Below are 10,904 nucleotides of genomic sequence, written 5' to 3'. Positions count from 1 at the left end.
ATCAGCACAAGGCTGGTTCCTATGAGGCTAAAGATGTACAAAATGTCCAGCTTTTCAAACTGCTGTACTAATCCATCATCTCTGATATCACCTCCTTCTCCCTTCCATTTTAGGGTTCAGTAATTCACTGCAATGTCTCACAGATCTTACTACCTGTCGAGGAACTCATTTACCTGGTTTTGGAGGTCGACAAATTCCAAATCCATGGGTCAGGTGTCAGTCTGGAGGAATCTTCTGACTCACGTGATTCAAGGGCTGATGAACTCAAATCAGCAGGTTAGATGATAGACTGTGGAAGCCAGCAAATCATGCCACATGGTACACTGATGCCTCACGGGACAGGGGGAGTGGGCAAACCTCAAAAGCTTCAGGTCAGATGCCAGGTATAGTCTCAAGAACTGCAGATCAGAGGATGTCAAGCCAGATGCAGGAACTGGAGCAAGAGAGAGTTTTGCCAGAGCATTTGTATTAGGGGGACTTCAAAGGTCATGAAAAAATGGAATGAAAAGATAATGGGCATTTCCCATGAACTCTTTGAAACTCCCTTGTCTAGGATGCAGACCACACCCTTAAAGAAATTAAGGGTGGTGACTTGAGTAGCACCCTCTGCTAAGGCAGTGACTCAAGATAATCCTGCCTCATTAACATAATGGACAATTTACTCCAAAATGGGACGATAATCCTAGGCATCTTGTTGTTAAGTGCCATCCAGTCGGTTCTGACACATAACAACTCTGGATAGGGTTTTTGATGATCAGGTGGAAGGTTTGAACCACTGACCTTGTGATTAGCAGCCCAATACTCATGCCAGGGCCACACCAGGACTCCTAACTATAGCATGTTGTTGTTGTTGTTGTCAACTGCTGTTGAGTCTGTTCTGACTCATAGGGACTCTGTGTATAGTTTCCAAGGAGTGGCTGGTGAGTTGGAACTGCTGACCTTGCAGCTCAAACCAACACCGTGGTCCATTGCTTATCCAACAGTGCCACACCAGCACTCCAACCAGTACTCACAAAGTGGAGGACTATAGCACCTCAACTAGTGAGGCAGAAGGTGCTAGCTTTATTCAGGAAAACATTATTGTTAAGTGCTGTTGAGTCAGTTCTGCCTCATAGTAACCCTTAATAGCAGGGGTGGGGAACATCCTGCCTGTGGGCCATATAAAATCCTCAAAATCATTTGGTCTGGCACTGCATTTCTAGTCATCACATTGTTGTTGTTAAGTGCCTTTAAGTCGGTTCCGACCCATAGCGACCTTGTATAGAGTTTCTGAGGAGTGGCTGCTGAGTTTGAACTGATGACCTTGCAGTTCAAATCGATTTTGAGGTCTAGTGTTTATCCTGTAGCTCTACACCAGGGCTCCGTCACATTAAGAGTGAGTTTATTAGCAGGCTAATTTTTAAGTTGATAATTTTGTACGGCCTGCAAATGATGTTACAAATTTTTGACAGAAAAAAGGTTTCCCAGAGCTGCATAGAGTTTCCAAGGAGCAGATGGTGGGTTTGAACTGCTGACCTGGTGGTTTGCAGTCCAGTGGTGATCCTAGAATCACACCAGGGGTCCATTATACAAAGTAATGGAGCTAAAGAATAGTTGGAAATGGACTTACAATGGTAGATGGTTATGTGGGCCAGTCACATCGGACATTTGAGATAATTACAAAGACATTAGCTTTTGTCCTAAGTAAGATGGGTAGCATTTGCTCTGGTAACATAATGGTTATGAGTTGGGCTGCTAACCTCAAGGTCAGCAGTTCAAAACTACCAGCGGTTCCGTGGGAGAAAGTTGAGGCATTCTGCTCCCATAAAGATTTACAGCTTCGGAAACCCTGTGCAGGGTTGCTGTGGGTTGGAACTGACTCAACAGCACTTAACAACAACAACATACAGTGGACAAGGTGGATTGGTTAAAGTGGTTGGCTGCTAACTGGAAGGCTGGCAGTTCTAAATCACCAATCATGCTTCAGAAGAAAGATGTGGCAGTCTACTTCAATAATGATTACAATCATGAAAACACTCCGGGGCAGTTCTACTTTGTCCTTGAGTTGATGAGTCAGAATTGACTGGATAATAATGGATTTGGTTTTGGTTGAATACAGAGGACTGACAAGATTTGATCTATTCTGGCTGCCACTTAGGGAATAAACTGTAAGGAAAGAGGTAAAGAGGAAGCAGGGAGACCACTTACAGGGATTTGTCATCTTTAGAGTCATTGCCAGCCTCAAAAGGAAGCCACCTTTAGGAGGCATTGAACCCACAGAAGGCATAGTGGAGAGAGAGACATAAAATGATATCCAGAAGACGTTGCTAAGTTGCTGAAATCAAACTGACCTCTGGACTTTCCAGATACATGATGGAAGAAGTATACTTTATTGTTTTTACTGGCAGTGGAAGTATTCTAACTAATAAAGAACAGTAAGGATTTGGGAGTGTTTTTCAAAGAAACAGTGAGTGATATAAGTGAAACAGTGAGAAACAGATTGTTTGCTAAGAATTGGTGTTAATCTTCTAGAGGAAGTCATCAGAAACGCAAAATCATTTATTGGTATCCCATAAATTAGTCTGCAAATTTATTAAGAGAAAAAAGTAGAGTGTAGTAGAAATGCAGTCTGTTGATTCTGATTGTCTGTGTTTGAGTCTCTCAGGTGTCATACTGAGCAGCTGTATCATCTTGGGAAGACCTTGGATTTCACATCTATAAGTGGGGATAATACACATCTAACAGGAATCTACTTCCACTTCAGACTTTTTCCCCCTTGTCTTTTTAATGACCTTTTGCTTTATTCCTGTATAATGTTCTTCTTTTTTTCAATACTGAAATTTTATAATCTCTCTCTCTCTCTCTCTTTTTATTTAAATATTTTATTGTGAATTGAGTGATAGTTTACATGGGAAAATATTGGTTTCACACCATCTTTTCATTGCAATGATTACAATCTCCTCCATGCATCATCATTCAACAGTATTTGCTTCTATTCCCTCTGTTTCTTTCTTTTTTGGGGGGTGGGGGGAGGGACCTACACAAAAACACTCAGGAATATATAATAAGTTAAATAACTAAGGGATACATCCTGGTGACCGCCAGCACTCAGTCTTTCTCTTTCCATGAGTCTATAGTCCTCAGCTGCCGTCTCTCTCCATGCCCTCATCTCTGCCTCGATATCTGGTGTCGCTGCTTCTCTGGGTAGGGTCCCACATTCCGCTCATGCTCTTCTCCCTTGATGGTCCTAGGGTCCTCTGTTCCCAGAATGTAAAATTAACTACTCCCCCCTTTTTGTCACAGAACTTCTACCTTTACTGTTGTGAAAGTTGCAATTAGTCATGATAACAATTACTCACTATTGAATCATAAGAATCTTATCTCCATCACTTTTCACCAGACCCATCTATACAAGAGGAGCTGTATAATATTCTTGACCACATCTCATCTGGTGTTGGGTCATTAGCATTCAATATGTCAAAAATAACCTTGAGATGGTTTCAAAATTCAGGTGGGATAGACTCAATGTTATATTTTGACTCCTATGGACTTGTTTAATTTTCTTCAGCTTCAACCTGAAATTGCATATGAACAATTGATGTGAATAATAATTTTGTTAACTAATCTTCCTTTTAGAAATATGAATTTTATCTTATCACAGACAACATTGCACTTCAAGATAGATCTTGAAATGCTCTTTTAAACAGTTAATGCGACATCATTCCTCTTGAATTTGTCATTCCTGGTATAGTAAAACATATGATTGCCCAATTAAAATGGCCAATACCTGTCCATTTAAGCTCACTAATGCCTAGGATAGAGTCTTGTTGTAATGGTGTAGGATAAGCACTGGACTATGAACTGCAAAGTTGGTGGTTCAAACCAACCAGCTGCTCCTTGGAAACTATACAGGTTTGTTATGAGACAGAACACAACTTGATAGTATTTAACAACAACAACAATGCCCGGGATATAGATTTTTATGCATTCTGTTTCATTATTGATGACTTTCAATTTTTCCAGAATCATACTTTGTGTATTCTGATTAATTATTAATGGATATTTGCAGCTGTTTCTTCTCATTTTGAGTTGCATCCCATTGGCAAATGAAAGTCCCAAATGCTTTTGTTCCATCTACGTCATTAAGGTCAACTCTACTTTGAAGAGGCAGTTTTCCTTTAGTCATTTTTTGAGTGACTTCCAACCTGAGGAACTTATCTTTTATCTCAGACAATGTTCTACTGCTATTCACAAAGTTTTTGGTGGCTAATCCCTTAAAGAGGTCCTTTGATTCCTTCTTCCTAGCCTGTCTTGTTGTTGTTAGGTGCCATCAAGTCGGTACTGACTCATAATGACCCTATGCACAGCAGACCGAAACACTGCCTGATCCTGGGCCAACCTCACTACTATTGCCATGCTTGAGTTCATCAATGCTGTCACTTGGTCAATCCATCTCGTTGGGGGTCTTCCTCTTTTTCTCTGACCCTCCACCTTACCAAACATGATATCCTTCTCCAGTGACTTGTCCCTCCTGACAATATGTCCGAAGCATAAGAGATGAAGTTTGGTCATCTTGGCCTCCAAGGAACACTCTGACTGCACTTCTTCCAAAATAGCTCTGTTGGTTCTTTTGGAAGCCCATGAGGATACAGAGTGTTATCTGTCCCAAATAATTCTTCTGACAACTCTGTGGCAAGAAAATCATGATCCAAGTTGAAGTTGAGAAAGAATCAATAGTGAGCGAGCAGCAGAACATGATCCAATGGCTAATGGTCAAGTTCTCAGTCTGGTGTGATTATTTCCTCAGTCCTCCCTTATTTTTGGTGCTTTCAACTTGTGCAATTTAAACTAAGTAGTGGCTGAGTAGCAACGCTTCACAGAGAGCAGCATTCCAGATTTCAGTCATCAAATGTTGAGAAACAATTCATTTACAATAATTATTAAGTTAAAATTCATTAGAAAACAAAAATATCAATGAAAAAACTACTATGGGATAGGAAAGAGAAGAAGCATATGACTGGGAGGACACACACATCTTTAAATAACTGAATTAAAATGAATGTTGGTTCTCTATCTCTATTTATTGGAATATCTGACAGCAGAGAATGTAAGGATTGACCTTGCAGAGGGAAAATATCTTCTTGAAGAATATTCTTATGGAAATCCATTTATTCATCTATGTTGAATTCCTTATTTTACCTCTGTCTTGTTGTGTTTTTTAAACCTATTTTATGTTCCAAAGGCCTTGAAATAGCATTGTCTTCACTTGGCTATTAAAGAAAGTTCCATGGCATTTCTCAGCTCAGTTAGGATGACTTTTAGAAAAGCTCTAGGACAAATTTTAACCTAGTGTCCGAGCTCCTGGTGTGGCTCTGTGCGTTAATGTGCTGGCCTGCAAAGTCCATTTGAACTGCAAGATTGGTGGTTCAAGCTTACCAGCTGCTCCTTGGAAACTCTATACAGGGTTGTTATGGGTTGGACCCAACTGGACAGCACTTAACAACAACAAGAAGGATGAGTAATGACCTGCAGAAACCAGAATGCAGGGTCACTTGGACTTCTTCCATCAAACCATTGGTTCTTGATCACTTGCTGCCTCTTGAAATGTTTGAACACTGACTATTTCTGGGGCTCTCATCTCTCCTAGTTAGCTACGGACTTGAACTAGCTTCTTAAACTCCCTGTTTTTCACTTTGAAAACTGAAAAGTAATGCAAGCTAAACCTGAGGTCCCATTCAGTTGTTAAATGCTGATATTTTGGGCAAAGATCTATCCCCAGACACTCTGACCACTTTGACTATGTCCGAGAGTAAATTAGTGGTTTAGAAAGCAACATCCAGAGGAATATTCTGAAGCCTTTCCTGTTGGAATAATTAAGCCCAAGGTCTGGTAATTTGTGTCCCAAGCTAAATTTTAGGTGCCTCAGGACAGACTGTGTATAGTCCAGTAACAAATTGATGCAACAAAGGAAAGAGAAATGAGTTATTATTTGAAACTCTGCCAGATTCAAAACTGTAGGCCAGAAATGAAATGATGCCACTGGAGACCACAAAAGGAAAGGAATTTGGAAATTTGTCTCCTGTCCCCAATTCACCCCTCTGTTATACAGTCGTTTACTGACCCTATGGTGTGTGTTTCCTAGAACAATAGGCCATCAAATTATGAAACTCTAGAGATGGAAAAAGGAGCTTTGGTAGTGTAGTGATTACGAATTGGGCTGTGAACTGCAAGGTCAGCAGTTGGAAACTACCAGCTGTTCCTGGGGAGAGAGATGAGGCTTTCTGCTCCTGTAAAGATTTACAGCCTCAGAAACCCTGTACAGGCTTGCTATGAGTCGGAACTGACTCCACAGCACACAACAACAACAACAACAACAACAGAGATGGAAAAAGACTGAGCAAACTACACAAAACATTGCTATGGGAAATTGTGATTCTATGGCAGAACAGGGTGGTTAGTCTTCACTCTTGTTCATGTGCAGGAGTTACAATATTTCAGTGTAGTTGAATTCCAGACTCTCAATTTAGCCCCATTTTTCTTTGTTGTGATTCATTTTATTCTTGTTATTTGTGAGGATTCCAAATGTATACTCGCAAATGGCCAAAAGAAAATGGTAAACTATGACAAAATATCTGTGAAGTCCATAATCTTAGGGCCAGCTGGAGACATAAGCCTCGCTCAATTGTGTGCTTCTGTGAAGGGTTGTGGAGTTAACCATGCTGGGGTTTCAGAGACAGAACAAGGAACATCTGCTTGTGTGTAGGAGACTGAGGAACACAGCAATTAGTATGTACATAATTTTAGCAGCCAACTCCTTGTTTACATGCAGATTTTATGTAGTCTACAATGCTGAGTGGAACTCAATTCCTCATGGAAAATGTTCCTGATGGCCAAAGCTATGGCCAAAGTAGGATATAAACAAACTCAAACCTTCATGTCTATATGCAAAACAGTCATAAGAATAAGCCATAAAAGGAAAAACAAATATAAACAAAAAATGAAAACCAGGAGCATTAAAACACAAAGCAATCACACAGAGATCAGTAGAACATTGTCTATGCCTTCCGTCTCTCTATCTCCACCCTCTTTATAACTTAAACAGTTGCCTGTGATATTTTCTTGAGATGATGGACAATATAATACCATATGCTGCGGTCCACCCTGGAAATTCCATTCCTGCATTATGTGTGGACATCAGCAACAGTCTAGAAGTCAGTGGGATGGTGGCGGAAGGTACAATGCCAACAGGGTACTCATTAGACTGTTGGTACCAGGCTGGTTAAGTGGCTCAACTTCTAATCCATGGATTGAAAATAAACAGCCCCAGGGCATTTTAGCCTTAATCAGCTGCTACCTAATAAAGGACTGGGCAGATTGGTGGGTCAGAATTCACACAGGAGATTCTGGGAACCAGGAAACATTTTGATTCACTGATGTGGTTTTATGCTTCATTAAGCCAGTGGTAGTGGTGGTTATATGCTGTAGAGTCGGTTCCAACTCATAGAGACTCTATACAGGGTTTCCAAGTCTATAAATCTTTACGGGAGCAGAAAACCTCATCTTTCTCCCTCGGAACAGCTGGTAGTTTCAAACTGCTGACTTTGAGGTTGGCAGCCCAATTCATATCCACTATGCTCCCAGAGCTCCTTCATTAAGCCAGTAGGTACTGCATTTACAACTGGAACAACACCTCTGTCCAATGACCTAATCACAAGGCCAGCATAGCCATGATGCTTTGGATGAATGTGGAGCAACCTGGTGGCCTTTTATTCATTGCGTCAATCAGTCAGTCTAATAATCAATCTGCCAGTCATGAATGTAACAGCCTGTCTCCAACTTTGCATACATTTTTCTAAGCCTAAAAGTTTTCGCATTAGCTTACAAGTTCCAGCTCCTCCTTCTGTCATCATTATTATGTTATTACTAATTTTTGCCACCCAGGACTTATCACCCAGAGTTTTATCACCACCGTGACTATTCTCCACTGGCTTTTACTTGCCTCAACTCCTCTTCATAGGCTGTCTGACATTGCCAAAGATGTTATAAAATAGTGCAGACACTTTATACTACAATTACTGGTCTTTTCAAGATCCTCATCAATGCCTGGCAATGTATTGTTTTATGAATTTATTCAGACATAAGCTATATGAAAGGGTCAAATTTGGTAGACTATGCATAATGGGTGGTGAGTTTCTTGGCCAATGTTGTCTCTAGTTCCAGAAAGCAAGTATTTGTGAGTTTATTGCAGGAAAGTCCCACAATCAGTGTAAAAGTATTCACAAATGCACAGGAATTTAAAAATGAGTGAAAAAAAATGTCATACTTATTCAGTAGCAACCTGGCTCAAAATTCTTTTCAGTGTTCATCAGACATCTCACTCTTCTACTTTGGTCCTGCTTGGGTTTGTAAAAGAACTCAGTTTTGTTGTTGTTGTTTTGTTTTGGTTACTTTGGAACATTTTATTGTGGATTGGGTGAGAATTTACAGAGCAAATTCTTTTTCCATTAAACACTTCATACACATTGCATTTCATACCGTCAATTGCAATCCCCTCAATGTAACAGTAGTTGTTTTTTTTTAACTTTATTGGGAATTGAGTGAAGGTTTACAGAGCAGACCATCAGTTTTACAGTCCACAAATCATCCATCATCCAGAGGACTAAAGTATTACATAAAGCACAGCCTCTACTAACCTTGTTGTTGTTGTTGTTAGGTGCCATCAAGTCAGTACCGACCCATAGCGACCTTATGCACAGCAGAACGAAGCACTACTTGGTTCTGGGACAACCTCACTACTGTTGCCATGCTTAAGTCCATTGATGCTGCCACTTGGCCAGTCCATCTCATTGGGGTCTTCCTCTTTTTCTCTGACCCTCCACCTTACCAAACATGAAATCCTTCTCCAGTGACTGGTCCCTCCTGACAATATGTCCAAAGTATGACAGACGAAGTTAGGTCTTCCTGACTTCCAGGGAGCACTCTGGCTGCACTTCTTCCAAAACGGATGTATTGGTTCTTTTGGCAGCCCATGGCATTTTCAATATTCTCCTCCAACACCATAACTCAAAAGTATCAACTCTTCTACAGTCTTCCTTATTCACTGTCCAGCTTTTGCATGCATAGGAGGTTCTTAAAAATACCATGGCTTGGGGCAAGTGCATTAGTCCTCTGGACTAATGTTTCTTTGAGATTTTTATTTTCTTCTTCACTTTTTGTTTTTCTTTTTTGCTCTAGACAGGGAGAGATAAGTACTTGTATCTTAGATCCCACTTTCAAACCTTTAACACTCCAGTTGCTATGGATGTAGAAGGGTGTTTCTGTGGATTATGTATGCCAATTGACTTCAGTGTCCTCAGAGATTATGGTTCTAATTCCCCAAGCCCAGTGACTCAGTCCTTTAAGGTGTTTAGTTATAGCTAAGAAGTTTTCATAATTTTACCCCCTATATGGTCTGTTAGCGTAGTGGTTATGAATCTGGCTGACCACAAGGTCAGCAGTTCGAAACTACCAGCTGCTTCGAGGGAGAAAGATGAGGCATTCTGCTCGCGTAAAGATTAACAGCCTTGGAAACCCTGTGTAGGGTTGCTATGAGTCGGAACCGACTCCACGGCACATAATAACAACAACAACATGGTCTGTTAGTTGTTTCTAGGTGCCATCAAGTCCATTCCAACTCACAGGGACCTGTTACATTACAGAATGAAACATTGCGTGGTCCTGTGCCATCCTCACAACTGTTGATACGTTTGAGCCCATTGTTGCTGCCAGTGTATTGATCCATCTCATTGAGAGTCTTTCTCTTTTTCACTGACCCTCTACTCTGCCAAGTATGATGTTCTTCTCCAAGGATTGGTCACTCCTGGTAACTTGTCCAAAGTATGAGAGACAACATCTCACCATCCTGACTTCCAAGGAGCATTCAGGCTATACTTCTTTTATGTACATGGATGTATTCTATATTTTTCTACATACATGTATATCTTTAGGGCACATACAAATACCTATGCATAGAAATAACTTCTGTCAAACCTATATACATTCATGGGTGCACTCACCATCCCACAACTCTTAGTTTGCATGTCTACCTATGTTTCCCCTCATAGCTTATTCATTGTTATTGTTATTGTTGGATTGTATATGTCATAGAATTTACCATTATTATCTTTTACTCTTGTGTTGTTGTGAAGTGCCGTAGAGTCAATTCTGACTCATAGCAACCCTGTACTGGGTTTCCAAGGAGCAGCTTGTGAGCTTGAACCACCGGCCTTGCAGTTCAAATGACTTTGCCATTTGATGCATTAGCCCACAGCGCCATACCAGGACTCCTTTCTTTTGTGTACCTCCCCCTAATTGTATATTGTCTATTGTCACATGCCTTTTCTTTCACCTAAGTTAATACGTTCTACTTTCTAGTTAGTGATTTTCCATTGCTCACCATATCATCTCTGGATACCATCCAAGAATGTGTGTTCAAAACTTTTCTTGACTTTTTATAGTGGTGATCTCATACAATATTTGTTCCTTTGTGACTGACTTATTTCACTCAGTATAATGTTCTCCAGGTTCATCTATGTTGTGAGATACTTCATGGATTCATAGTTATTCTTTAAAGGTGCATGATATTTTACTGTGTGTGTGTACATAGTTTACCTATTCATCCGTTGATGGGCACTTAGGTTATTTCCATAATTTTTTTGTTGTGTATAATAATGTGAAGAACATGGGTATACATTTATCTGCTTGTATCACAGCTCTTATTTATCTAGGTTATTATGTACCTAGCACTAGGATTGTTGGATTATATCAACACTTGTGGAAGCAGCAGTAAAGAAATTAAAGAATGCATTGCATTAGGTAAATCTGCTGCACAAGGCCTCTTTAAAGTGTTGAAGAGCAAAGATGTCAGTTTTAGGACTAAGATGTGC

The 10,904-nt window shown here is 40.3% G+C and overlaps 1 pseudogene; it reads right to left on the bottom strand.

Annotated features, from left to right (window-relative positions):
- LOC102838535 overlaps positions 1–10,904 on the bottom strand; it is a 55,601-nt pseudogene that overhangs the window by 19,501 nt on the left and 25,196 nt on the right.

Source organism: Chrysochloris asiatica, unplaced genomic scaffold, assembly GCF_000296735.1.
Source record: "Chrysochloris asiatica unplaced genomic scaffold, ChrAsi1.0 scaffold00027, whole genome shotgun sequence".
NCBI classification, from domain to species: domain Eukaryota; kingdom Metazoa; phylum Chordata; class Mammalia; order Afrosoricida; family Chrysochloridae; genus Chrysochloris; species Chrysochloris asiatica.
Note: the sequence above shows the minus strand (reverse complement) of the source record. Positions and strands in the feature narration are given on the sequence as shown.